Source organism: Rhinopithecus bieti, unplaced genomic scaffold, assembly GCF_001698545.2.
Source record: "Rhinopithecus bieti isolate Rb0 unplaced genomic scaffold, ASM169854v2 scaffold_7414, whole genome shotgun sequence".
Lineage (NCBI taxonomy): Eukaryota > Metazoa > Chordata > Mammalia > Primates > Cercopithecidae > Rhinopithecus > Rhinopithecus bieti.
This window is the reverse complement of record NW_016806087.1, coordinates 226779-252698: the sequence shown is the minus strand read 5'-3', so window position 1 is coordinate 252698 and position 25920 is coordinate 226779. Positions and strand designations below refer to the sequence as shown.

The 25920-nt window shown below is 35.7% G+C and overlaps 1 long non-coding RNA gene across 1 annotated transcript in view; it reads left to right on the top strand.

Moving 5' to 3' along the window:
• Window positions 1-25920, top strand: part of LOC108531302 (uncharacterized) — a 93574-nt gene that overhangs the window by 32200 nt on the left and 35454 nt on the right. The window contains exon 2 of the long non-coding RNA XR_001886128.1: window positions 5878-5985. This is a non-coding gene — a long non-coding RNA (uncharacterized LOC108531302). The remainder of the gene's footprint in view (window positions 1-5877; window positions 5986-25920) is intronic.

The window sequence follows — 25920 nt, the reverse complement described above, 5'->3', positions numbered from 1 at the left end:
GTAGTTTTTAGTTGAGACAGGGTTTCACCGGGTTAGCCAGGATGGTCTCGGCCTCCCAAAGTGCTGGGATTACAGGCTTGAGCCACCACGCCCGGCCTGCAATTTAAATTTTAAGAGCTTCAAAAGTGGCTCAGACATTTTTTATCACAATCAAAACTCAATTTGGTCAATAATATTAATATTTTGAGTGAAGAAAACTCAGGACCAGAATAGTGATTATGTCTTTGAGAAACAAGTTTATTCCAAAACCCAGACTGTAATTTCATTTTGTGCTAAAGCTACTAGGAAGAAGGAATGTTCATGCTAAAGAAAGACAGAGATTTTTAATTGTAAACACTATCTTTCTGGCATATTAATAACGCACCTTATATTGCATTAAGTTTTATTAACTTTATTGCATTAAGTTTTAGTCACATAAGATCTGCAGGCTAAACATTCCCTGAAAAGTAGTTCTCTGTATTTCAGAAGCTATTTTCAGACTTTTAAATTTTAAACTGAGACTTTGATGACCAATCAACAAGAGACAAAAGAATTCTCTTCTCTTCTGCTTATAATAAGACAATACAAAAAAAAATGTTAAAAACCATGTCTTTGTTATATTAAAAACTGTTCAAGCATCCTAAAATGCAAGCTTATGGTGACAGTTAAGGGCAGAATCACTTGTCCTATCAAGCTGAAGTAACTGTATGCAGCAATTCTATCAAGGATATCTTCAGAGCAAAAATAAAAGGACATTTATCATATTCTCCCTTTGACTATTTCCTTGAAAGCTAGGCTTTCAAAGCTGAGGCCTAACACACAAACTACTTTTCTTCTACTCCTAACCTAGGATTCTTTCTTAAAATGCACCATCCACCTCTCTAGACAATAACTCCAGAAGACCTAATGATTGTGTTCCAAATCCCACTCGTGGCATTTCAGTTTTAGAATAATGAAACTAGGCTATCGATATCACCTGAGTTTCAAAAGACTGTTCTCTACCACAGTTCCTAAACTCAAAAGATTTACTTTTGACATCAGGTACATGGTGATGTGAAACGGGAAATGAGAGTCCCTACTGGGATGGTGTACATCCTCACATTTGTGAGACCAACCGCCACACTCCCAGCTTTTCTTGTTCCCTGACAAGACTTGTCCCGACCCTCTCCTGGGACGCTTTTGACAGCAATTGCAGACAACAGAAGCCAGCAGGAATATGTAAGAACAGGTGCTGGGGCCTCCTGGGGACGCCTGTGCTCAGAGAAAGGGCCTCCACAGAGCTGTGCCAAGACATTCATTCCACTTCCAAGTTGCCCTCTTGCCCTTAGTCATTGCAGGATTTTTGCTCCTTTTCACGCAGCAGATGTTTGGAAAGATTTGCCACAAAGCATTATGGCTTCTAAAGTGCTTCTGGCAAATTTTCTTGGTCAGCTTTTAAGGGACCTTGGTTGGAATCTCTGATAATATAAAATAAGAATGAGTTTGTGTTCAGTTAAGGGAAATGATAATAAAAGGCCAGGGCTTTTCCATATTACTCTATTATTCCAGGTGGCTGCTTTCCACTTCCTCCCACATCTCAGGAAAAGGGACATTCCTAGGTTCTGAGGATCTCTAGCATCAAAGAGGAAACAGATCACATAATACTTCCTCCACATACAGGTCACAATATTCACATACTCCTGCATATTAGACACCACTTCGGGAGCATCTGGCTGACTACTGTCAATCCCCATCCTTTATCCAGTGATTAAAATTGCTCTGTGATTAAGGGTGCTCTGTACCATGGGGACAGTCATCCATGAAACTCAACAACCATTCAGGGTGGCTACTTCTAAAAGTGTGGTCCCTGGACCAGCATCATCATCAGGATTACTTGGGAGCTTTTTCATAATGCAAAATTTCAGGCCCACCGCAAACCTATTGAAACAGAATTTAATGAGATCCAGAATGTAACAAGATCATGTCTAAGAAGCTCTATGCTACAGCTTCTTAGAGCAACTCAGTGCTCAGGATTCAGAGTGTGAGACACTGCCTTTCTCCAATGCAGAGATTTACACAGCTCCAAGAGCACTCCAGTGTATTCTCTAAATCTCAGACTCTCTAGGAAATATGGTCAAGAATCAGTGAATCTATGTTACAATTCATTATTAGTGGTAGTAGGACTCGAACTCAGAATTCCCAACTCCTAGACTTCTGCACTTTCTGCTACCTCAGCTAGTACCTAAGGAATGGATGATTCCTCCACATCTTAACGCTGGGAAGTTTTTCCCGTTCGCATTATTATTATGGTGTAGTAAAAAGAGGGCTTCAAGTCTTGGTTCTGCCATTACTCATCCCTATGACTTTGAAAACAATTACATCTTTTAAAAAACAGATTAGAAGCCCAAAGACATTAGGCCAGACACTGTAACTCACACCTATAATCCCAACACTTTGGGAGGCTGAAGTGGGAGAATTGCCTGAGGCCAAGAGTTTGAGACCAGTCTGGTCTATATAGCCAGATCCTGTAACTACAAAATAATAATTTTTAAAAGGACATTTATAAAATAAGGTTAATAAAACAAAAATAGAAAAGTGGGGCCATGATTTAGCAGTAAGTAGCAAATACTACAAAAATATACAAGTTCTAATCTAATTTGTAATCTAATTTCTGAAAATGTAACCTAAAAAACACATCCAAAGAAGAAAATGTTATATGTACTAAAATGGTCACCAGAATATTATTTATAACAGAAAAACTGAAAGCAACCAACAAACTCTGTCATCAAGATATGGCTAATTAAATTATGGGACATTTACTCATTTAAAATGATATTCACCAAGAATTGGTAGCCACATGAAAAATTCTGGTATGATGTCAACAGGAAAAGCAGGATATAAAATTGTAGTACATTATGATTCCAGCTATGTAAACAAATGTACATAGCTAGAAAAAAAGAAAAATATTTGCAAAATGCATCATATTTTATCAAGATAAGTAGAATATAGGTAATTGTTTTATAAATTTTCAGTAGTTGCTAATTGTTTCTATTAGCTCCCTACAAGAAAAAATTTTTGAATAGGAAATGAAAACAAATTATTTTTAACCATGAGACCTAATACACTTACTATAAACTGTCACTAAATCTGGCTCTGAACTCCATGGATGATAACAAAAATGAACAATTATTGAGCACTTGCTCTGGGCTCAGGACTTGTACTAAAGGCTTCAACATTGCTCATTAAATCCTCTGATGTCTGTAATATGATCACCCCTATTTTGCAGACAAAAAGACGGGGCTTAAAAAAAAATCAGGGTTTGGATAAACCATGGAGTAGCCTTATCTAGGTCTGTTTCTTCATCTCTGTAAAGAGGGGTTGAACTAACTGACCCTTAACATTCCCCCAACTCTGAGATTCTGAGATTCTGAAAATCAAAAGCACGACAATGACAATCAAGAAAGTCTAACAGGCATTATGCAAAGCAAAGCTACACATGGACACTCCAAGCAGCCCTTCTTAGGTAAAACCTTAAGGAAGACCAAGTTTGCCTCCCCGTCTTTGCCCCTTCTCCATCTGGAGGTGCCTCCCCTCCTGCTCTCCTTTGCTTCTCTTTGCTTTCAGAATAACTGTCAGCAAGATTAATTTAGATCCACGTGTTCCCTCTCCCTGGGGCATTTGCCTTTGAATCTTCTCTCAATGCAGTGAAAGTTGTGTCCTGCCCCCTTAAGAAAGGATTTCAGGCATAAGCACAGTGGTGGAAGAAGTGTTTACCAATCAGGGACCCTGTCTGCCAGCAAAGGCAGCCTCCTTTCTCAGCCGCTCCTGGGCTGAAGGGCAGATGAGGAAAACTAGGAGAAGGGGCAAAGCCTCAAATAGTACCTATTGAGACTTCTTTCAGATGCATTCATGCATATATATCACTGAAGTTGTCTTGCAAAACTGATGGACAAAATTCAACCTTGTGACTATTACTTATGAGTTAGCTAGTTTTCACATTGCAAATAAATCACCACCTGGTCATTTTAAAAAGCAAAATCACCTTCTGGATATGCGATTTATAAAAACTATTTCACATAAAGCATTTCAGGTGTTTATACACTAGGTCTCTCAAATCCCTACAAAATCTGCACATGTGGAACATTCAGTAAAATGTAAAAAAAAAGTACACACTTGTATGAATACAATAATTGATTAATAATACTTCTTCACAGTATCTTCTTGACAATGTTATTAACTACTAAACAATAAATAATTACTTGCTATAGTATAGTATATCTAGTACATATATATAGTATTATTCTCATGAAGGAATATTTTATAACTATTTTCAGCATTTGGGAGAATTGGGAAAAGATAAGAAAAAAACGAAACATGACTATTTCAAGTAGAATAACTAAAATTAAAATTAGGAATAATTCTGCTAAAAGATCTCAGCTTTGTTCAGTGTTTTAATTCTAAGCTCCTTTTTTTAAATTTGCATTTATGGGAAATGTTCTCTACATTTTTTTAGGAACTGGTGGTGCTAAAAATGGTTATTCAATTAGGATTTTAAATTGATATCTAAATTTTTTTCTGATAAATATGTCTATAAAATTTTAAATGCAGCAAATAAAATTTGTACTTAAAAATTGATGTCCTTATTGGTAGTACTTCGTGGAAAGGATGCTGGTCCTTTATGTTTCCATTGATCCATGATCTCTAACAGATGAAGCATGAACTATTACACACTTGATGTTCATTGGTGATTTATTACTTTAGGCCTGTAATGTTTAGAATTGTTATGCCAGAGGAGACGGTGGAGTTGTTTGTTGGAATGAGATTTATTTTTATAAAAAACAGCTCAACGCATCAAAATCTCATTTTTTAGGAAAGAAATTAATTTTGTTTCGTTGGCACATGGTTTAATTAACTATTAAGAAAAAAAAAAAAAAAGGCCTTAGATGAGTAACTTTTCCAAACATGATTTTAGCTACGACGAATTGGCACAAACATAACAAGATGATGTGCAATTTCCTTATTTTGGAGCATTAGTTGTTTGGAGTGTGGTATATGGGAGTTTCTCAACCCAAACACTTTTCCAACAGGTGATAACCATTAAAGAAAAGGTATTTAGAATACTCAATTCTGCCCCTTCACTTCAATTCTGGTAGTTCGGGGAGTGAGTTATCTCTACCCCACAATTAGCGTTACAATGCACACAAGTTTAACTGTAGTTAGCTACCTTTCATTCAGGGCTCTTGTTAGCATGCTTATAGTAAAGGCGTGGATGAGCGAGGGGGAAAATAAAGCTTTGACAGATGCGCTATCAGCGTATTGAACGCCTGCTGAGCTAGCCAGACCTGTGGTTTCCAGGTTAGAGCCTGTCAAAATGGCTCGTGTCTTCAAGTGATAACAAAGTGTTAGACTGCCTGCTTGGTTTCCTATACAAAACTTAGATTTCATGCCTTATTGCAGGTCTTTCTGCTGATGTTAACTAATCTTCTAAGGAGAAGAACTTGGGGGATTCTTGATGCAGCCTACTAATTTAAGAAACTACTTGGAAAGGGAATTTCAAGGGACTGAAAGAGCTAGGCCGCCGGAGTGCTAGATCTCTTTCTCTGGTTTGTCTCTCTAGGTTTCAGACTAAAAAGGATTCAAAAGACACCAAAGGGGTTCACTTTTGGCTGAACAGCTAATTGGTGAATCTTTCAAAATACTCATTGCTGCCTTCCTCTCAAAAAGGTAAAATGTTTTTTATAAGGAATGCCTTGGGCGTAGTGCGATAATTATGTCTAACTAGAAATATGAGAATGGAAAGAGAACTGTTCTATTATGAAATACATGCGATCTGTTATAGATGTGTTTGTCAGGGCCTGGTTTTTCACCCTTCCAGCTATTAATATTAAAACTACTCCTTTTTTTCACCTATTTCTAAAGGCTTCAGATGCGTCAGCATAAAGTACCTGCAGGCTCTGAAAACAGGAATTGAATCTTGTCTCAAAATGTTGCCTTTTCGTCATTGCACTGTTTACAGTATATTTCTTGGTAAGGTCTGATGTTCTCTTTATGCACTATTTTGTGATTACAAGATTGTTAATTGACCTCTTGGAGATTTTAATCAAAAGCCTGTGGTTCATAAAACAGGCTTACTATTAAGATGTACGAAAATTAGTGATTGGGGTTTGCTTCTGAATAAACTAATAATATCATTTCAATATGTAGATATTAAATATTTAATATACTTAAATTTATACACTTAAAGTGATACACCTGTTATTTCAAAATGTGGCCATTTTAAAAAAAATGACAGAACTTAGACTTGTGTCCTGTCCGACATACTAGAATTTTGTTATCATTTTGAGAACGCGATAAACGGCGAAATCTCTTGTTCTCTTGTCTCTTTTCGATGCTGGCTTGAGCAAACATTTCCACTAGTGTAGTGATTATTCCCAACCAGCATATCTGAAAAGATGACATTCTACCTACAATATAGTTGAAGAAATTTCTTCTGCAAATATTTAGTTTATAGAAATCCCATAATCATAAAGGGAAGAATGATTTATTTGGAAGAATGACCATTTATTATGATTTTCAGTATAGTTTAGTATTTTGAACATTGAACTTAAAAAAAAATTAAGCTTTAAAATATTTACCTTCTTTTAAAACTTATTTTAAAACCCTACCCTAGTGTTTTTCTCTGAGACACAGGGCCTGTATTACATATTAGATATTCAGTAAATGTTATTGAATTGCAATAAAAAGGATATTGACTATTCAGTAAAAGATGAAAGGAATTCTTGAGTTGAAATAAAAGGAAGACACCTCTTACATCAGATTATTGTAAGAAATTATCAAATGCCAATTTAGCATAAATCTCTTTCCATTTGTGCTTGGGTTTTATCCTGGAAATGTTTGATGCTTTTGATCATCTCTGTAGATAATAATGATAATTAAACAGAAATTTCAAAAAATATTCTAAACTAAAATGCAGTTTTCTTCTCTTGTTTTCTCTGTCTGCCTTTAGCTTGCTTTGCTCAACAGGGCAGTTTCTAAGCTTCTTTCTAACAGCCTATACTATCACTACACCACCCCTGCCCCCAAAGGAGGTTTTGTTAATGGCAAACTTGCTGAATCAAATTTGCTTTTTATGTGTTTGCATTTTTTGAAGAGTCTCTGAGGGGTTTCTTCATGTGTCTATGGGGAAAGTGTGCTTCTGTATTTTCATCCAAGTTCATAAACTATAAGGCTTTGGAAATTAAGTCCATCTCTGGCAGGAAATCAGCAATCTTAGAGGAAGGAAACAGAACTAAAACAGATACAATGTTTGAGTACTATGACCACATACCATACTTAGTCTCCAACCAAATCCTTTCTGGTTCTAACCCACAGCACTGGCCCAGAGCTCTGGGACCAAGAAGTCAAAATATCCAGGGCTAACTAATGTAACTAGTATGGTCTAAGTGCACTAAACCTTTCAGTCATTTTGTTGTTGTTGTTTTTAACTGTAGTAAAATACACATAACATAAAATTTATCATCTTAATAATTTTTAAAAGTACAGTTCAGTAGTGTTAAGTACATTCACATTATTGTGCAGCTAATCTCCAGAACTGTTTTGATCTTACAAAACAAAAACTCTATACTGATAAACAACACCTCCCCCATTCCCGTCTCTTCCAGGCCCATGGCAAACACCATTCTACTTTCTGTCTTTATGAATTTGAGTAGTCTAGGTACCTTACATATAAATGGAATCATTATAGTATCTGTCTTTTTGTGCGACTTATTTCATTTAGCATAATGTTTTCAAAGTTCATCAATGTTGTAGCATGTGTCAGAATTTCCTTCCTTTCTGAGGCTGAGTAATATTCCATTTTATGTATATGCACCACATTCTGCTTATCCATTCATCTGCCGTTTGACACTTGGCTTGCTTCTACCTTTTGGCTACTGTCAATAAGGCTGCTATGCACATGGGTGTACAACCTTCAGTCGTTTCAGAATGTGATTACTACATGCTGCAGAATAAATTAAGACACACTGGACAAAATACTTGAGAAAAATAGGCAGAAAATTACAATAATAAAAATAATAGGTAACACTTATTGAGAGCTTTCTATGTACCAGGCACTGTGCCACACACAACACTGATCTTAACTTTCTGACAGATGCACTATTATTACCCTCATTTTGTAGAAGCGAAAACAAGCACAGAGAGGTTGGTTAACTAGTCCAAAGTCACTCACGAAGTAAGTCACTGGAATGCAAATCTGGGAAATGGGGCCAGAGTTTATTCATTTGGAGGAGGGAAGAAAGTACAGAATCCGTATTCATGGAGCCACAGCCAAGTACCCTTAGGGAAGAACTCCTTGACCACTGCACAGAGCATGGCCTGAGCAAAACGGCACTTTTGAATAAGAGCCAGAGAAAACAGCTCTGCCACCTGCTAGCTGCAGGACCCTGAACAAGACAACTGCCCTTCTGGGCTTAATTTTTCATCTGTGAAAGGAGAGACTGAACTGAGTATTCCACAGCCTGTGATGTCCAGCATCCCTCATTCCACGTGAATTGTTATCTAATACTTTATGACTTGGTTATTTTACCTACTTGAAGATAAGAAAGTAATTTAAAATTTTCAAATATATGCTTAAGTCTACAAATTTTGATAATGACTAATTTTCTGATTCTCATTTCACTATATTCAAATTATTCCTTGATATAAAAAATATCATTTGTACTCCTCTAATGAATCTAAAAAGAATGAATACAATGACATGGTACCAACAGGAGTGTGTGAGGTAAAATGTTTCTCTTTCAGAAGGCCCCGAGTTATGCCTACCTCAACAAAAGCAGAGAGTTGCAAACTGTGCTAATTTAATATATATTCAAATAATTAGGGTTATGTGACACCACCCCCTTTCACCCTGCCACTGAGAGAAACAAGAAGGGTGAGTCTGAATTAATGTTTTCCTCTTCACAGTAAAAATGCATCATGTCATTGTATCTCTAGAAACACGGACTGTACATAAGTATCCTTATTATCATAAATAATTTTACTAGCTCTTTTGGTTCTATGGTTATGAGCTTAGGTTATGATTTTATTGTGTTCACTTTCAGAGCATAACCCTAATTCTGGGTGTAGTGATTGAATTGGATCCAAGGAAACAAAGGAAAAATATTTTTTAAAGAAATGTTTTAAATTTTTTTTTAATTCTGAGTTCCTGGAGAAGAGTATTTGAATGCCACTGATCTAATTTATAAGTAGGTGCACGTTTGCAATCCCATGAAGAACACTTACCAGAAACAACCTTGCAGATCAGGCTCAAGAGAAGACTTGAGTTGCACTTTTGTTGGAATGCTGTACAAATCAAGTGGCAAATGCTTATTTGACCAAAGTCCAAGTGTTTCAAGTAGAGTTCAGTCAAGTGATTGATCAGGTCTGCATTTTTTCAGGGATGTCTGCAGATAAAGTTCAATATTAACTTAAGGAAATGTTTTCATTTTCTTTTAGCCAGCATTTACGGCAAGATAGACAATTTTATTTTAAACCAAATTATTACAAAAGAAGCACTTTCCATATTCCAATACATGAATTTGTTATTCTTCATATAGTAACTACATTCAGCCTGCAGCCAAGATAAAGAATTTTGTGATACACACTTCATCTTCCATCTCTGCTTTCAAAAGATGTGAATTCTGCAAACCAGACAGAAGAGGGAGCTATCCATCTGGAAATTAACCAAGCCTTTCAAAAACGTCAAATAAATATAGAAGAAAATTCTAATATAATCAAGTCTTATTTAGTCTTGTATTTTATAAAACACTACAATTTTCTGGTGCATTAAAATGACAGAGAAAATGACTGGTAAAGGCAAAACATTAATTAACTAATGAAGAGGCAAAATATACAAATGATTAAAAGGCCAATTAAAAATACACTCACATTTTATGGTTTGATCTCACATTTTATGGCAAAATGTAGAACCAGAACACACCTCCAAAAAGGGCAAAATAATACTCTACTGATTACATATCACCTTCCTATAGATCCTGTTCTTAAAATGGAACGCTGACTTTAAAATTGATAACATCTGGAAATAATGGCAAAAAGGAAAAACTGTTGGGCTGCATCTGTCTTGAAAATGCTATGTAATAAGATTTACTTAATATATTTGAAAAAGGAAAAATGTTTTGTTCCCCAATTTGTTGCAACATCTGAAAGTTCATGAGGTTATGACCCCTCTTTAAGAAAGCATCTCCCACCACCTGCAAATACCCCAGGAAAAGCAGTTGGAAACAATAAAACACGTGCTAGTTAACTGTTACCAGGGAAACGGTTCTGGTTCACCAATCAGAGCGCCTGTGCTTCCCAGTGGCTTTGTCCGAGGGAGACATGCGCCAGCTGTTAGTGAATAACCATTGTTATAGATCATCAGGAAATCACAGTCAGCAGGCAACCCAGCCCCACTGGAAGTTTATTTCTCATATTTGTTCATCACCAGGGCAATTCTCCATCTTTAAAACATCCCCTTAGGCTGGGTTAACTAAATAACACCCTACACGGGTAAGGTCATTTTAAAAAGGCAAATTGCAAAATGGTCTTTTTGCCAGCAAACAGATTTCTAACTTTGATTCCAACTGCATCACCCCTCTGCCCCCTTCACTTTCCAGTGGCAATTTTAAGACTGATATCTAAAGTCTGTGCTCCTTTGAGTGCTGTTCCTCCTTCACTTGACTGGCACTCCAGGCACCAAGAGATTTCACACTATACCCTCCAAAACCTGTCAGAGATCATTTGGTAGTTCTCATGCTGGAAAGACCAGTGTGATTTGCAAACGGGGAGCTCTGAAGAGGCTGTTTGGGTTGTCATAAGGAAAGGGGCTGAGAGGACAAACCCTGGTTCCCTCCCTCACTAACACACACAATTCAACCAGAACAGCCCCCCTTTATCAATTTTATTACTTTTATAAATTTATAAATTCATAGTTTTTTTTAGATAAGATGGCATTACTTTTTAAAGTTTAAAAACCAACTCTCAACCTATCCAATCATTAGACTCATCTTAAAAAGTAAAGTCGTCAAGAGTTTTAGTTTCAGGTCCAGCATGTTAGGCTCTTAAGTCAACACTCTAACAACAAGTAAAAAGCCAAACAAACTGCAAAATCAACAACTCTTCTTAGATCTGTCAGAGAAGTGAGGTCACAGGACAAATCACTGTCCCCCAAATTGGAGAGACAGACAAATAGAATTACAACTTACTGGAGCAGAAGTCTATGAGCAGTCTCTTTCTCAGGAGCCAATGCCAGAGTTAGAAAACCAGAACTGCAATTGCTAGAAGATCAGTGTGGACAAGTTTGAGAATTAAAAACTTAGGAGGACCCAGACATAGTGGGTCCATCACACGTTACCTATAGAGAAGCAAAAATAAGAATTACACCCGACTGTTCCTCAGAACATGCAAGCAAGAAGAGAGTGGTGTAAAATATTTAAACTATGGAGATAAAAACTACCAGCCTAGAACTCTTTACACTGTGAAATTATCCTTCAAAAGTAAAGAAGAAATAAAGACTTTCTCAGGCAAAAATTGAGAGTATTTGTTGGCAAGTAGTCCTGCCTTGCAAGAAATTCTTCAGAGAAGTTCTTCAGAACAAAAGAAAATTATATAGGTTAGAAACTCAGATCTACATAAAGAAAGGAGCAATGGAGAATGAATCAGTGAAAATAAAATAACAGTTTTATTTTTCTTATTCTTAATTGATTTAACACAAAACTGTTCAAAATAATAGCAATGATATATTCAATTATGTACACCTATATGTTTTATATATATGTGCACACACATAAACATATATATGCTAATGTATGCTTATATGTAAGTGAATGAATGATGGCAATGATACAAAAGACAGAACAGAAGAGTTAGGAATATTTTGTTATTATAATGTACCTGCACTGCTCATAAAGCAGTACACTGTTAATTGGACTTGAATTCATTATAAATGTCTATTGCAAACATTGGGGAAAAACTACTAAATGTTTTTTTTTAATGTGACATGTCCTCAGAAAGAAGAGAAAATGAAATCATATAAAATGCTCAATTAAAACTACAAAAGCACAACAAGTGTAGAAGACAAAATAGGAATGAAGAGCAAGAAGAACAAATAGAATACAATAAAAAATATATTACATAATAATCCAACTATAATAATAATCACTTTAACCTTCAATGGTCTATATATGCCTATTAACTGACAGAGATTGTCAGAGTGAATTAAAAAACAAGACCCAACTACATGTTGTATACAAGAAGCCCACTTTAAATATAAAGACACATAAAGATTAAAAGTAAGCCAGGCGCGGTGGCTCACACCTGTAATCCCAGCACTTTGGGAGGCTGAGGTGGGTGGATAGCCTGAGGTCAGGAGTTTGAGACCAGCCTGGCCAACGAAGTGAAACCCCATCTCTACTAAAAATACAAAAAATTAGCTGGGCGTGGTGGCGGGCACCTGTAATCCCAGCTACTCAGGAGGCTGAGGCAGGAGAATCGCTTGAATGCGGGAGGCGGAGCTTGCAGTGAGCTGAGATCGTACCACTGCACTCCAGCCTGAGCAACAAGAGCAAAACTCTGCCTCAAAAAAAAAAAAAGTTTAGAAGTAAGGGTATGAAGAAAAAAATACCATGTAGTATTCATCAAAAGAAAGCAGAAAATCTGCTTTTAAAAAAGGAAGAGTAGCTATATTAATTTCAGAGAGAGCCAACTTCAGAACAAGGAAAGTTAGGAGGGATAAAGAGAGCTATTCTATAATGATGGAGGGGTCAATCCTCTAAAACAACATAACAATTATTAACATGTATGCACCCAACAGAGCACCAAAGTATGTGAAGCAAAAACTGATAGAAATGCAAGGAGAAACAGATATATCCACTATTATAATTGGAGACTTTACCACTGTCAGAAATGGACAGATCCAATAGGCAGAAAATCAGTAAAGACATAGTTGAACTCAACAACACCATCTATCAATAGGATATAATTGACATCCATAGATTATTTCATCCAACAACATATTACACATCCATCTCAAGCTCACATGGAATAATTGCCAGGATAGAATACTCTCTGGGCCATAAAATCTTAAAATATGTAAAAGGATAGAATCTTAAAATATGTAAAAGGATAGAAATCATACAAGGTATGCTGTTAGAACATAATGGAATTAAACTAAATATCAATAACAGAATGATAATTGGAAAAGCTCAAAAAACTTAGAGACTAACCAACTTTTAGATAACATATGAGTCAAAAAATAAATCTCAAGAGAAATTTAAAATATACAGTTTATCAAAATTTGTGGAATGCAGTGAAAGCACCATTTAGAGGGAAGCTTACAGCATTGAATGCATATATTATGAAAGAAGAAAGATCTGAAATAAATAATCTAAGCTTCTACTGTAGGGAACTAGGAAAAAAAAACAAATTAAATCCAAGGAAAGCAGAAAAAAATAAAAATTAAAGCAGAAACCAGTGAAATTGAAAACAGGAAATCAATAGAAACATTCAACAAAACCAAATGCTGGTTCTCTGAAAAGATAGTAAGAGCAATAAATCTCTAGCCAGGCTAAAAAAGAAAAAAAAAGATAAGACTAGTATCTTAATGATAAATACTAATATCAGAAATGAAGTAGAGGACATCATACAGATACCATGGGCATTAAAAGGATAATAAAGGAATATTATGAACAACTCTATGACCACAGATTTGATAATCTGGATTAAACGGACCAATTCCTAGACACAACTTGCCAAAAGTCACACAAACAGAAATGGACAATGTGAATGGCCTATATCTATTAGTTAAATTAGATCAATAATTAATAGCCTTCCAACACAGAAAGCACAAGCCCCAGAGAAGCTTGCCCATGAATTCTACCAAACATTTAAAGAAGAAATCATATTAGTTTTCTACAATCTCTTTTAGAAAATAAAAACAGAGGGAATACTTCCTAACTCATTCCATGAGGCCAGCATTATCCTAATACCAAAATCAGACAAAGGCTTTACAAAAAAGACTTCAGACCAATGCCTCTCATGAACAGAGATGCAGAAATCCTCTACAAAATATTAGCAGGTCAAATTCAACAATGTATAAAAACAATTATACACCATGACTAAATGTGATTTATCCCAGGTATGCGAGGATGGTTCAACATTTGAAAATTAATGTAATCTAGTGTATCAAAAAACTAAAGAAGAAAAATCACATTATCATATCAATGGATGCAGAAAAAGTATTTAACAAATGCAACGCCTATTTATGGTAAAAAAAAAAAAAAAAAAACTCAGCAAACTAGGAATAGAAAGGAACTTCCTCAACCTACAAAGAATATCTACCAAAAATACTACAGCAAACATCATACTTAATGGTGAGAAACTCCTTAAAGCTTTCCACTAAGATCAAGTATAAGACAAGAATGTCTATTTTCGCCACTGATTTTTAATACCATACTGGCGGTTACAGCTAATGCAATAAAACAAGAAAAGAAAATAGAAAATATACAGATTTGGAAAGAAGAAATAAAACTGTCTTTGTTTACAAATGACATGATCATATATATAGAAAGGCCAAAATAATCAACAAAAAAACTCCTGGAAATAAGCAATTATAGCACAAGTTGCAAGATATAAGGTTAATATACAAAAGTCAATCACTTACCTCTATACCAGCAATGAACAATGAAATTTGAAATTAACAACACATTGCCATTTATATTAACACCCCAAAAATGAAATACTCAACTATAAATCTAACGAAAGATGTACAAGATCTATATGAAAAACTGCAAAACTCTGATGAAAGGTATCAAGGAAGAACTAAATAAATAGAGAGATAGTAGTCCATGTTCCTGGGTAAGAAAACTATTTTGTCAAGCAGTTCTTCTCAACTTGAACTATAGATTCAAAGAAGTCCCAATCAAAATCCCAGAAAATGATTTTGTGTATATTGACAAACCAATTCTAATGCTAATGTGCAGAGGCAAAAGATCCAGAATACCAACTCATTATTCAAATGAATAAAATTGGAGAACTGACACAACCTGACTTCAAGACTTACTATATCACTACAGTAATCAAGCCAGTGTAGTATTGATGAAAGAATAGATAAATAGAATAATGGAACATAATAGAGGGCCTAGATATAGACCCACACAAACATGGTTAGCTGATCTTTGACAAAGGAACAAAGGCAATACAATGGAGCAAAGAGTCTTTTCAAGAAATAGTGCTGGAGCAACTGGACATCCACATGCAAAAAATAATAATAATCTAGACACAAATCTTATATCCTTCACAAAAGTAACTCAGTGGTTCATAGGCCTAAATACAAAATGCAAAACTATAAAACTCCTAGAAGATAACACAAGAGAAAACTTAGATGACCTTTGGTATGGCATTGACTTTTTAGATATAACACCAAAGGCATGACCTATGGAAGAAATAATTGATAAGGAGGGCTTCATTAAAATTTAAAACTTCTGCTCTGGAAAAGATTATGTTAAGAGATTGTGAGTAGAGGCCGGGGGCGGTGGCTCAAGCCTGTAATCCCAGCACTTTGGGAGGCCGAGAGGGGCGGATCATGAGGTCAGGAGATCAAGGCCATCCTGGCTAACACAGTGAAACCCCGTCTCTACTAAAAAATACAAAAAACTAGCCGGACGAGGTGGCGGGCACCTATAGTCCCAGCTACTCGGGAGGCTGAGGCAGGAGAATGGCGTAAACCCAGGAGGCTGAGATTCAGCCACTGCACTCCAGGCTGGGCGACAGAGTGAGACTCCGTCTCAAAAAAAAAAAAAAAAAAAAAAAAAAAAAGAGAGATTGTGAGTAGATAAGCCACAGACTGGGAGAAAATATTTGCAAAAAAAAAAACACATCTGATAAAGGATTGTTATCTAAAATATACAAAGAACATTTAAAACTCAACAATAATAAAATGAACCCAATTTAAAAATGGGCAAAATACCCGAATAGACATCTCACCAAAGAAGATATAGTAAGTAGCATATGAAAGATTTTCAATATTGTATGTCATTAGGGAACTGAAAATTAAAATGAGGTACCACTAAACACCTAAGAGAGTGGCTAAAATCCAGAACACTGATAACACCAAATGCTGATGAGGATGTGGCGCAACAGGAACTCTCAGTAGTCATTGCTGAAGGGAATGTAAAATGGTACAGTCACTGTGGAAGACCGTTCGTGAGTTTCTTTAAAAACTAAACATACTTTTACCATACAATCCAGCAATCATGCTCCTAGGTATTTACCCAAAGGAGTTGAAAACTTGTGTCCTCACAAAAACCTGCACATGGATGTTTACAGCAGCTTTATTCATAATTGCCAACACTTGGAAGAAACCAAAATGTCTTTCAGTAGGTGAATGGATAAATAAACTGTGATACATCCAGACAAAGGAATATTATTCAGCACTAAAAAGAAATGAGCCAGCAAGCCATGAAAAGACGTAGAGGAAATGTAAATGTGTATTACCAAGTTAAGAAGTCAATCTGAAAAGGCTAAATGCTATATGATTCCAACAATATGGCATTTAGGAGAAGGCAAAAACTATGGAAACAATAAAAACCTCAGTGGGTACCATGGGTTAGAGGAGAGGAAGAGATGGATAGGCAGAGGATTTTTAGGGCACTGAAGCTATTCTGCATGATACTACAGTGGTGGGTACATATCATTATACATTTATCAAAACACAGAAAACACCAAGAATGAACTCTAATGTAAACTGTGAATTTGGGGGTGATAATGATGTGTCAATGTAGGTTCATCCATCATAACAAATGTTATCACTATGGTGGGGGATGTCATTAGTAGGGGAGATTGTACATGGATGGGGATAGGATATATGGGAACTCTATACTTTCGACTCAATCTTGTGTGAATCTAAAACTGCCCTAAGAAATAAAGTTTACTATTTTTTTAAAAAAAAAAGAGACTTTTCAAGTCCACATCTTGTAAGTTCAGGTTCAGGAGGTCTTAGCTGGGGCTTGGAAATCTGTCTTCTCTATAAATCCAAAATGTTTCTGATGTACAGCCAGGGTTAAGGATCACTGGGTAGATCTTGGCCTCTGATCTTTTAAGATGTAACCGTACTGTTCAATTTTTTTTTCAGATCTTTACTGTCTGCTAGAATAATCTTATAAATTCATCTGTACTAATGTTAAGGGCAGATAAGGCTTAGATATTAAAATTTGCATTTATAGAGGGGTCTTTTCTACCTAAGTGCTTAAACTAACAAGAGCCCTATATTAATAGTCTGGCTGCCTCTAAAAAGCCTACTCATAGAGGCAACTAAAATGAGGATTCTGTCTCAAAGCTCTGTTCCATTCATGCCTTCCCGTGGAGCAAAGAAACAAACAAGATATCAACAACTGTGGAATGGTCTTCCACAGTGGCTGTACCATTTTACATTCCCTTCAGCAATGACTACTGAGAGTTCCTGTTGCTCCACATCCTCATCAGCATTTGGTGTTGTCAGTGTTCTGGAGTTTAGCCACCCTCTTAGGTGTTTAGTGGTACCTCATTTTAATTTTCAGTTCCCTAATGACATACAATATTGAAAACCTTTCATATGCTACTTACTATATCTTCTTTGGTGAGATGTTTTTCAACATTAAAGAAATGGCAACTATAATTCCATCGTTCACAAATTCAATTTTCCTTCAAGAGAATAAGTAACACTGTTAATCAGGCCCTACAAGCACATATAAACAAAAATAGTAATTTGAGAAAAGAAAATGAATGATGGCATAAGAAGCCTAGTGTTTCTTCCATAACCAAGGTATACTAGTCTCATCCTTTGGAGCTTTAGATGAACAGACTGAGGATCATAGAGTTTCTAACACAAGACCATTCTTTCTATGCAACCCAGAATGATGTAGTTCTCTATTTTAAAAGCAGCAAAAGGATGGAAATGTTCTCCCTTGAAGCCCAGATGTTTTCTATCTTTCTAAGCTGCAATTATTTCAACACATTATTTTAGCTACACTTACATCAGATCAGGGCCACCTGTTATATCCTCTGCACACTTATGAGAGACTTAATGTTAAGTTTCTATTTATGGTTTATTAAGGAAAGTCAGAATGCAATTGAGAGGATGCTTTTAAAGTCATCTTGAGGTCCAAGGATGTGTATATAGCAGATTAACAGATAATCAAGACACTGTGTTGTATAGTATAAACATAATCAACCCTAATTTTGTGATTCATTATTACATAAATTTGGATGTAACCCAGGACTAAAAAACTCATCATCTGAAATTCGACTACATGCCTCAAAAACATAATATAACATTGTTATACTTGAAGGAAGTTATTAATCTACTCCTAAACCAAGTATTACAAAAAAAATTTATTATAATGCATTTTACTGTAGAAGGATTCTTTATTGCCAAGATTTACATATTTATTCTCTCATTTTATCTTGTCTGAAATTACATGTCACTCTAATATTAATACAATATGTGAATATATATATCTCCTTTCTAACGGTAAACAAGCATTTGCAAAAAACATCCTAAGTAATAGCCAATCATTGTTTATTGAGTACCTACTATAGGCCAGGAATTATTCTATGTGCTGGGATATAGAAGATAACAAAATATATAAAGTCCCTGTTCTAGGAAAATGTTGAAATAAATTTATAGTTGACATTGTCCCAAAACCCGACATTGTAGTGTTAATAATATCACAATATTCATAAGTTAGATTTTTGAGTTCTAAAGTAAATATTGCATATTATGCATTATTCCAGCACTTTAAAGATTAGCAGCAGGTGATGGTATTATCATAAGACCATTATTAGGCAGAAAAAAGATGGAGACAATAAAAGTAAAAGGCACATCTCCTCATTCTACTCATCTAATCTTGTTATTACTTAGGCATAACTAAATTACAAAGGACTGAGAAACTAAACTGCAAAGTCTAACATTAGATAAAATTGCTTGAAATGAAAGGATATTTACCTGGATTGACCATAAGGCTTTTGGTGTAACTAAAACACTGGTAAAAATAAGCACATATTAAACAAACAGCATAATTTGAGGGAAAAAAAATGAATGATGACATAAGAATCCTAGTCTTTCTTCCATGACCAAGGTATACTAGTCTCATCCACTGGTTGTGGTTTGGGAAACTTCACTTTTCATCTTTTCCTTCATTCTCTATGGATATGTGTGGCAAAATTAGGGAGTATCCATTCTCATTTATGCACCTATCTGAATCCCAACTATAACTCCTACTTACCATCCAATTTTAACCTTGAATAAATATCGTTTTAAAATTTAGCAAGACAAGAAAGATCACTGTAGAATGACGACAACTTTTTTCCATCTTAAATACAACTTCAAAGTGGCAGACTGGAAAATCTCTGCAGGCAAGTGTGATGTCACTGAAGAAATCACACACTTACCCGTAGAGATTCTACAGTCTGACATCTTCAAGCATCGAATCATTTCATCAACTATGCTTTTTTTATAAGCAGTTCTTTGACCTGGAATAAATCTAGCATGGCCAAAAAGCCAAGCTATAGCCCACTTGCTGAACTTTGACTTCTTCTAAACCAAGGGAACTACATGCCACGTGATGGTTGAATCCCACTAAATTAAATTTGTAAAATAAGAAGGTTGTTCATAACATGGCTTAAAGCAGTTGTTGTCAAAGTTTGATTCCCAGACTAGTGTCAACAGCATCACCTAGGAACCTGTTAGAAATGCAAATTCTTGCACCCCACTAGAGGCCTCCTGAATCAGAAGCTCAGAATGGGTCCTGCAATCTGTGTTTCAACAAGCTTTCCAGGTAATTCTGACTCATGCTCAAGTTTGAGAACCACTGGCTTAGAGAAAACAAAAGATTATAACTGGAACACTAAAATAATCAGACAAAATAATATGTATTCATAAAAATATTGTCTAAAATACATTTCTTTTCTAAAGTAGTGGTCTTAGTAAGTATAAGTATTAATAATAATGCAAAGAAACATTTTCATTTAACTCTTACTTTGCCAATAAAATTGCTGAGATCTACTTATTTCCTTAGAAATAAGGAGTTAAGAAATCTTATTTAAGAGGAGAAAACGTTTTCATGTTTGGGAGGATTAAAAGGGTACTGACATCATTCAAGTCATGAGCCATAATTCTTATTAGATTTTATTGCTACATTCTTCACACAGCTTTGGAAAGTTATTCCTAAGAGCACAAAATATGCACTTAGACTGCACACAGAGAGGGAAAATGCTCTCACAGTGAAATTATTTTAGCCTGGCCCAGTAATATTTGAAAGACTCAAGACTTGTTCTCTCTGAAACATAATCTGTCAAAATAAGAGATGTTTGTTTAAATTTATATTTTTCAACATCCTTTATAATTTCCCCCCTTAACAGTTTGTCTATAAGCAATCCAATTTCTATATACTAAAAAAAATTATTTTCCCTTCTCCTCTGATAGTATAAAAATTTCATGACTAAAGGGTAAAAAAAGTATTAAAATTATTATTGAAATTGATCTTTAATGACAATGAATAAAAGTCATAATTTGATTTTTATATATTCATAATATAGTATCTGAAACATTGGTATGCCTGTTAATCAATAACTTCTGGTACCATGTTAAAAATTCATCTTCAGTTTCATTCTTAGTGAATTCATTTGGATTATTTCTGGACCACACCAATTTCCCATGATGTGATGGAAAAAATTGTAACGTTCAAAAAGTGAATTAGATCACACACAAAATGTCAACTCACTCAGATTATAATAATAAGGTTTGGCTTGTTCATTGAAAAGTGAGAGCCCAACTATGTCCAGAGTCTGTAAAGTTAGTGCTGGAGATCAGCAAGATGTTTTAGACACTTCAGCACTTCAGGTGACCTGAAAGAAGTACATTTCCTTAGATGAGGATAAGAAGCCTCTCCAAATATCAGGTTTCTTTACTTTCATTGTATTTAAATCAACTCAATATTGATGCAATTGCTAATCAGACGCTCCAACTAACAGTCTAAAATGCCTTTGATAGTAACAAAAGAAAAAAATTATTAACCATATATGCAATTTGATACACAAAATATTTCAAAACATGAGGTTTCATCAAAGGAAACAATAAAAACATTGCTAGTAATTTAGCATCCTCCCAGACTGTAGGGATGTTTTAACTCTTTGATAGCAACGACTAATAGTCACTATTGCATGAAGCACTCTATACACATTGTTTAATTTAGTTTTCTCACAAACCCAGCGAAGAAGGTATTATTGGCAGTCCTATTTTATAGTCCTTTTTTTGTCCTAACAAAGAAATTGAAGTTCAAAAAGACATACATTGGAAGGAAATAAATTATCTAAATGTGCATAATTCTACATGTCAGATAAAATAGCACACAGGAACAAGCATTGAACTACAAGTCAGGAAACTTAGGTTTTATTTTGGTTGTTTTGTTTTTTCAAATTTTATCTTGAAAAAAGTATAGACTTACAAGCAGTTAAAATAATAATAATACAGAGGTTCTATATACCTTCACTCAATTTTCCCCAATGGAACATTTGATATAACTATAGTAAAATATCTAAACCAGGAAATTGACATTTTTACAACCCATAGATCTTATTCCGATTTCACCAGTGTACAGGCGCTCATGTGTGTATGTGTGTATAGTTCCGTGCAACTTGCCACATGTAGATTTGTGTAACACCTGCCATAATCAAGATACACAATTATTTCATCACCACAAGCATCCCTGGTGTTACCCCTCTCTAGTTATACCTATCTCTTTGCCCTCTTTATGCCCCATCCCTAACTCCTGGCAACCACTAATGTGTTTACTATCTCCATAATTTTGTCATTTGTAGAATGTTTATAAATTTAATCATATAGTATGTAACCTTTTGAGACTGACTTTTTTTACTCAGCTTAATTCTTTTGACATCCATCCAAGCTGTTTCATGCATCAATAATTTGTTCCTTTTTACTATTGAGTAGTATTTCATGATATGGATGCAGCATAGTTTGTTTAATGATTTACCCATCGAAGGACATTTAGTTCATGTCTGTCTTTTGGCATTACAAACAAAACTAATACAAACAATATAGTCTAAGATTTTGTGTGAGCATAAATTTTCATTTTCTGGGACAAATGTCAAGAGATGTGATTGTTGGGTCATATGATAAATGCATGTTTACTTTTTTAAGAAGCTGTTTTCTTTTAATTGTTATTACTTTTTTTAAAAATTATTTTAAATTCAGGGGTACACGTCCAGGTTTATTACATGGATATATTGTGTAATGCTGAGGTTTGGGACTTCTATTGACTCTATCACCCACATAGTGAACATAGTACCCAATAGGTAGTTTTTCAACTCTTGCCTCTCCACTCCTTTTGGGGTCCCCAGTGTCTATTGAGGAAATGTAGGTTTTCAGTATCTGATTCCCCTACTTAAATGAGACCTCTCTGATTTTCCTGATCTTTACAACAAGCAAGGTATTCACTTTCCTGCTTACTTCTCATGGCTGGTAAAATATTTGTCAATAACAAAGAACTGGAAAGATGTAGGATGTGGTCATTATGCTCAGAGTGAATGGGCAAGCTTTGAGGATGGCCTAGTCTCCAGCTGCTGTTTCTCACCACCACAGTCTTCTCCCATTGCTGTGTAAACTGCAAGAGAGAGGATGCTGGTGGGAGGACTATTTTGCCTCATAATCAGCCCCTCCTAAGGACACTGTCCATGTATCTTTTATCATTTTCCTTCCCAGGCACAGCCATGCCTCTTTGCCCTAGCCTTAGTAATACTAAAGACACAACCCTTAATTAAGGCAAGCAAACAGCTTCTCTTGAAGGACTGTGCTAGATGAGTCCACACAGTCTTTCCTTCTCTGACGGGGTAACGGTTCCCTCGGTTTTCTTTCAAAAGATGTCACGGTTTTCAATAAGTGTGTAACTAAAATACACCAGTGCCCAGTGGCCTATGAAGTAAAGCTTGGCTACAATGTGCCATCTCTCAAGGACCTGAAATTCCTATCTGGATACAATCTTGACAGACATTTCAGAAGCTCCACCATTCACAGAAATCAAATCTTTGGATTTGGAAAGGAAAATAGTGGCCACTTATTCCAGCTCTCTTATATATTGAGCTGACTGTATACTGGGCATTTGACATACACGGTCCCATTTAGTCCCCGTAACAACGTTATATGAAGTCAGACTACTACTGGTCTCCTTTTGCAGGTGAAAAAAAAAGCTGAAACTCCTAGAGGCTTAATAAGGGCCTTGAACGAGGTCTACTTGACTCCAAAGCCCACAATTTTAACCACTAGCTGATTTTAAGGCCCCCAAATTAAGTGGCCCCAGGACATATAGCTGGTTAGTGGTAAACCTGAAACTAGAGTCCAGTTTACTTTGTACCACATGACACTTATCGATAAAGAATTAACTTGAACATCTACATTCTAATAAAAGTGCCTGAAAGAGTTACTCAATTTTTCACATAAGTCAAATGGTTGACTCAAAATCAAAGCTACTAAATTATAACCCACTGGCTGAAGTAGACACCAAGGAAGAAAGATTTATATAAATTTGACATCTATTTATACTTTAACCTCAATGGGTAAATGCTAAATGCTGTTGCTGAGAACACAAAAACAACATAAAGTGCACATAGTCCTATGAAATAGATGCTTCATCTCTACCTGATTGTTACTGCCAACCTAAAAATCAAGACAGAACAAGTAATTAATATATTTTCAGCACAGCAGGGATCATTTGGGGAGTTTCTAAGACAGAGCTTGAGTTTGCATTCACAAACAGGTAAATGTTACCATACTCATTATTCATCATCAAATTTACATATCATGTCAACTCTGTATCTTGTAAAGTTTCAACTAAAGAATCCACTAAGGATATTATAGTCTGTAAAAGTCAGATAACCCTCCTATTTAACAAATGGCTTTTTATTTTCTTCTTATCATCACCCACCATGGTGGCTGCCATGGAGAACCTTCTTCAGCTCACAAATAACTATCCACTAAAGTACAAGTATGCACATAATGGAATCTGATATAATAAAAGGTATGGTTAATTGCTATACTAAGTTGTAATATTGACTCCTTGAAGCAAAGGGCATGGCTTTAACTCAGAATTTGTTTTCCTCTGTGATACTTCTGTTCATCTTCTTCCTTCTTTTGAGACAGGGTCTTGCTATTGACCAAGCTGGAGTGCAGTGATTGATCATAGCTCACTACAGCTTCAAACTCCTGAGCTCAAGCAATCCTCCTGCCTCCTAAGTAGCTGCAACTACAAGCATGTGCCACCACAACCAGCTAACTGGTTAAATTTTTTGGAGAGATGGCGTCTTAATATGTTGCCCAAGCTTGTCTACAACTCCAGGTCCCAAGTTATCCTCCCCTCTTGGCCTCCCGAAGTGCTAGGATTACAGACGTGAGCGACTTACACCCAGTTTTGCCACTTATTTTCTTTCCTTTTTTATATCTCTGCAAAACCCACAGCCTGTGTTTGGTTGTGGAGAAGGATAGAGGTAAAGGGCAAATAATTTCAATCGGTGTATAAAACACACCACTAATACACAAAGACTATTGTCTCTCCTGAGGTTCCAAGCAACAACTGCAGAGAACTAAAAGTCATATGTCTTTGCACACATTTTTGCTTTAGGGAGACAAAGATCACCATGTATCATATAAAAAAGGTAACATCACCACTGTCATTACCAGGAAATATTTGCTGAGCACACAGTGTGCTTGGGACAGTGCCAAAAGCTGTCATTTCTTGAAGGCTTTAAGCAGCATAGTCCTTTTAAAACAAAAAATGAAAAAACAGGGATTCCTCCTTGAACCTCAATTTTTCAGTACCCTGTTGTATTTGGAAGGTGTATAAAACTGCCCCTTATTTCAGGTTTTAATTATAATTTATGCAGATTTCAACAGATCGCTTTTATAGAATTGTACAGATTTCAAGTGTTGTCTCCAACTCATTTTATGAATGAGCCGCTTTTCTCACTTTATGCATAAAACATCCTAACTGGCCACATTTTACTTTAAATGTCTACGTTAGAAAGACACAAATGTATTTAAGAAACTAAGCCTGTGAAAAGTCTTGAGTAGTAAGTATTTATAAAGATGGTAATGTTCCCTTTCTTGACCTGGGTGGTGGTTACGTGGGTGTGTTTACTTTGTGATAATTCATCAGATTGCATACTTACGAATTGAGCATTTTTCTCTAAGTGTATTTACCTCAATATAGTAACTGAAAAATAAGTATTTATGAGGACTCCTGGCATTCACTCCCTAAACATATGCAAGCCAATCAGAATAGTTCCAGTATGTATTTTCCCTGCCCAAGGGATGTGCATTCTTCAATCTCCATCCTAAAAGACTGTTTTTTGGACCCCAGGCATTAGGCATCAGGTATTATCCTCTTAGCCTTTTTCCCCTATGGGCTTTCTTCCCTAAACTGAGCCCCTGTCTTCTCTAACTGGTCCTGAATTTCCCTTACTGGCTCCAAAGCAGTGCAGAAAATGTTTCGTTCATCTTTTTCCTCACAGTACTATCTCTGTCTAGCCACCCTTGCTGTTGCTCTATAAAGATCCAGGTGTCCTTTTACTCTTACAGGTGCTTCCTAGGTGGCTTTCTTAGGCTTCTCTTCAAAACGAACTCTTAAAATTAAGAGAATGATGTTGCCTCCTGGTATCTGTCTCTTTCACTCTCCTTTTCTCACTATATTGCTGGAACTCATGTTTCTGAAAAACGAATTCCATGTTGCTTTGTAACTCCATGGAAAGATATTGCTATTGGTTATTCTCCCATTTTCAGTTTGATTTCTGTAACAGCCTTCCTGATAGGGTCATTGTCAAGATCAAATGAGATAATCTACATAAAATGCTTAGTACAACACTAAGAACATGGTCATCCCTAAT